General features: G+C 35.7%; 1 long non-coding RNA gene across 2 annotated transcripts in view; it reads right to left on the bottom strand.

Annotated features, from left to right (window-relative positions):
* LOC103134849 (uncharacterized) overlaps positions 1–2442 on the bottom strand; it is a 5357-nt gene extending 2915 nt beyond the window's left edge. The window contains exon 1 of one of the 2 annotated variants that reach the window (XR_475870.2): positions 2280–2442. This is a non-coding gene — a long non-coding RNA (uncharacterized LOC103134849). Of the gene's footprint in view, positions 1–2121; positions 2247–2279 lie in introns of those variants that run through there. The other variant, XR_475869.2, reaches the window with a different exon arrangement.
* Positions 2443–4851: the final 2409 nt, after the last annotated feature.

Below are 4851 nucleotides of genomic sequence, written 5' to 3'. Positions count from 1 at the left end.
TATATGACTTTAAAGAAACTTGACTCTGATATTCTTGAAATTGTGTCTCTGTCTCTTTAAGAAGCTCCTGCTCTTTCTGAAGCTCCGCCTTCAGGAAGTCATCACAACATGGCTCCTTTATTAACCCTTTAACAACGTTTTTACCAGTGTTACACTGAGAAGTAGCTCCTATGACAAGTTCAGCAGGTGCAAAGATCCACCAGGTGTTTGCTAATTGCTGCTGACTAGTCTGAAGGAGCTGAGTGGAGGAGTCGCATTGGAGGGATGCTCTGTGAGGCAGAAACGTGTAAGAAGCAGCTCTGAGGAGGAGCTGTGCCTCGAAGGTGGAGCTAGGCCCACCCAGGAGCTTTTCTCAGCTGAATGTTTGCCCAGGGAGATTAAATGATTTCTCAAGCATAAAAGAAGCAAGGCAACTCTCCAAGTTTAGAGGGAATGATGTTTTAGCTCTAAAAAGAGCTTTAAAGCTATAAACCTTTTTAGAGCTGTGTTGATTTTACATAACCCTGCCCTTTTAAAAAGTAAGAATAATATCAGAAAACTGCTTAAACTGTAATTAGTCAGAGGACAATCATTGGAGAAAGCATAGTCTAAGCAAGAAAATCCCAGGTATCTGATAATTACAGTAAAATGTATTCTAACAATTCATCATGTGATGTCATTTATAATATCGCAAATTATCATAATAAAATAAAACATTTATGCATAGATTTCATCTTGATTTTAGACTTTTGCCCAGCTTTTATGAATGTGATGCTTTCTTCCTAACTCTGTTAAAATGTCTTCTCTCTTCTTTTAATCAGTTTTTTTTTTTTTTGTCAGGGTTAAACTGTTACATCAAAGACTAGACACATAACATAAGACAGGATGTAAATGAATAACCAAGAGTTATTATTCACTTAGTGAGTCATCCTGAAGCTAAATCCAGGCTGTAATGCATCACAACTTTATAAGTGATTCAACTTAGCTCTTTAATATTGTGCTGAATAATGAAAGTTTTTTAAAAGAAGTCAGTCCTGTCGTGGTATATGCAGTGGATACTTATTTTTTGCAGTAACTTCCTCATGTGATATAACTTTAAAGGAGAACCACAGGGTCACTTAGTGTTTCTAACTATAAGGGCAACTTGAACTTGAAGAGCAACAGCTGCATAATGTTAGCAGGGTTATTTGATATTAGCATCAAACTGGGAGTGCAGAACAAATCTCACAGGAACGGGTTTAGGTCCCTGGCTCCAATGCTCAGTTTATTTTTCATGATGTGTCCAAAAATAAATAAATAAATAAATAAATAAATAAATAAATTAATTAATTAATTAATTAATTAATTAAAAATGACTTTTTGAAGACTTCCTTAGGTGATGTCACTATTTTTTATAAAATGAGAAATTTTGAACTTTGAACTAGGGCTAGGGTATTAATGTTAATTTCACCCATAAATCATTGAAGTACAATATTTACATACAACAGCTGTTATAAATTACAGCTAAATTCGCTAAGTTCAAGTAGGAAACTATTTTCCATAAGAAAAATGGACTGAACGTGAACACAGCTTGATATGTTCACGAGCTTCTCAACAATTGTAAAACATTTGCACTTCTAATTTATATTTTCTTTTGTGTCGTTATTTCATTCATCAGTTTTTAACTTGAGATGTTTTTATGGTCAAATTTCAGCACTTTAAACTGTCTTGTATGCATCAAATAAAGAACTTTATGTTTACTAGCTTTCTAATTAATCATTTACAAATTAATATTGTCCTCATAGACAGTGATAAAAAAAATGTAATAAATAAACTTGTAAAACTGTGATGTGAAATACGATGGTGTCAAAAACCTGGGCGCACCTGCTGCGCGGGTGCATCTAAGAAAGATCAATTTTATAGCAATATTACTCAAGTAAAAAGTACGGTGTGAGAAAACTACTTCTAGTTTTGAAAAGGTTTGTCAATTAAAACTGATAAAATGTAGCTATGCACTGGCCACCTCTGTGGGAATTAAAGAAGCATGATGCAAAAGTTTTATTTGTAGCTCGGTTACAGTTATAAAACTGAAAAAAAAATTAAAAAAAGAAAATATATAAAAGCAAACAGTAAAAAAAAAAAGTAATGTAAATTTCTGCTTACCTCTTCTGCTCAGGTTGAGAGACTTCTGAGGAGTGGCTGCTGTTAGCGCAACCACTCCGACCTTTTTATCAACCGTCTCCGTGCGCAAAAGGACCAAAACAAACCAAAACAAAAGCAACAAAATAACCAGAAACAGGTTTACCCAAGCGCGCACTCACCCTTACGAGTCACCGCTCCGAGGCAGTTTAAGGAGAACCGGATGATGAAACAAAGACGGCGCTGGATGCGGTCCTACTGCTTGTGGAAGAAATTCTTCACAGTTTGCATGTCTGTGGTCTGGCTCACGGCTCCCCTCTCTTTTTATAGAGCGCTCTCCTGCCTTGTAAGTGCCGAGTGATGGTCCTAATGGGCTTGTTTTCCCTCCTTTAATAAAGACTCGTCAAAAATAGACGAGTCAATGTTATTAATTCCATGGAATTAATGGGACACACATTAAGCTCAGGGTTCCTGGCATCACCATCAAGCTGTTGAGAGGCAGAGGTGCATTTTATTTTTATGCTTTCAATTCAGTCATGGTTTTGCCACTAGTCTGTTGATATTCCAGAGAAACACTGTCTTGTTTTGGCGAAAGCTATGGAAAAGCCTTAAAATGAGTTGATATTTTATTACAGTAATAGATCTCATGTTGATGATAAGATAAGATAATTTTAATAGTTTCCCATAGGAGAAATTTATCTTGGAAGCAGGGGCAAAACTGCAATACAACAATAAATGCCCATCAAAAAGCCCAGTAATCATGAATAAATACATAAAAACAAAACAAAACAAAAAACAGCAGTACGCAGTACATCCCCTATAACCATGTCCATTCACGTACAAGCATCCTCTACATGCTACTCTTGGTCATCGTCTGGACCTCCTGTTTCTCTCTCTGTCCAGGCCCCATTAGTCTGCCATTTATCAGCTTAATGGAGAGAGGTGCAAATGAATGTTTCAGACGGCTGTATTTGCACAGGGGGACCCTGAACCTTCTCCCAGAGTTCATAAGAACGTGTTCTGATGCGAGCACATGTGACCCATCAGACAAGATGTTCTGAGCTTGCCTGATGGTAGCCTGCTCAAACAGGTGTTGTGGAGAACATAGATCCAGAGTGTTGACAATCTTACTGGCCATCTTCACCAGACTTTGAATTTGAGTTTTTAATTGAACAATAACATTTCCAAACCATCCAGTGATGCCATAACTAAGAAAAAACTCAGTGGTTGCCCTATAAAAAAAAAAAAAATCAACATTATCATTTTAGAAACGCCACACAATCGAAGTCGTCTAAGAAAATAGAGATGCTGCTGAACCTTTGCGCATACATTTGTCACGTGTGCGCCAACTCAGATTGCTATCTATGTACGCACCTAAATATTTAAAAGATCCAACCTGTTTGATGGAGCAGCCATGTATGGCTATAGGACTCTGGTCACTGACTGATGTAGGATCCAGAAATAACTCAGCAGTTTTTGAGGTGTTTATCTGCAGCTTATGAGAGTAAAACAAACTTATCTACAGCAGCTTTATGACTGTCGGGATTGTCTGATAAGAGACCCAGAATAATTGTATCATCTGAAAGTTTTATTATGTACTGATTGGGTTGAGAACTGACACATTGATTTGTGTACAAAATAAAAAGGGTGATAATCGTTGTCAGTTTGAGGACATGCAATTTTTGGAACTGGAATGACAATTGAGTTCTTCCAAGTATCATTCCACTAACAGTATTCATTTTAAAATATATATATTTTACTTTGAATACATGTAATTGAGAAGGGGGAAACATATGTAGAAAACAGTTATTGATAACTAAAAATAAATATAACGTAAATTTTTTGGCTTATATTTAACTTTTGACATCTGATTTAACGACATTCAAACAATAATCTTTGACGATACCTTGCCTTGTAAAAGTATTCATACAGCTTAAAGTTTTCCTGTTGCATTAATGCTGTACAACAAAAACAGAAAACAGGAAATATCAATAATAAATAAAAACAAAGTAATAAATCATGGGCGTCAAACTCATTTTAATTTTGGGCCATTTGAAAAATCTGAATGTTCTTAAAGGGGTGGCTGTGCCTGTGTAGTTAAAACCAACAAAACTGTTAAAATATCAATAAATAACAGTTTTTTGCAGTCAAAATTGAAGACTTTGCGGTGCCACTTAAGAAATGTATGTATGATGTTCAATGCGACTTTTTGATTACTCGCCGTATCAATTACTTGATATCTAGTAAGGCTGAGGCTGCAGTCATTAAACCCAATGTTTTTGATCAATTCTGAGAAAATTTGCAGTAAAAATCAAAAAATTTGATTTTGTGTGAATTTTGCAAATTTGTAGAAAACTGGACTAGATCCCAAATTACTGTTGTAATTTGGAAGCTATGTGGGTCAGATTTGGCCCCCGGGCCTTGAGTTTTAAATCATCTCACAAAACACATAAAATGTGCAGATAAATCACATTATCATTATGCATGATATTTCTTTCTTAAATTTAACAAGCCTGCACTCTGCCGTGTTCCTAGACATAAAATTAAATACGCAGATGTTTGCAGTTGTAAAATTTCTAAATGACAAAACCTTCAAAGAGTATAAGGAACTTTCTGAGTCACTGAAACTTTGACTGGACAGTCATTCGTACATTGAAACTCACAAACTTCATACGTGCCACATTGGTAGGCATTTCAAACGAGGAGTTTTCCAATTTACTCACCAGATCATGTATGACTGAGTCAGTGACTCAA

The sequence above is a fragment of the Poecilia formosa genome, unplaced genomic scaffold, assembly GCF_000485575.1.
Source record: "Poecilia formosa unplaced genomic scaffold, Poecilia_formosa-5.1.2 Scaffold19, whole genome shotgun sequence".
Lineage (NCBI taxonomy): Eukaryota > Metazoa > Chordata > Actinopteri > Cyprinodontiformes > Poeciliidae > Poecilia > Poecilia formosa.
This window is presented reverse-complemented; position numbering and strand designations above follow the sequence as displayed.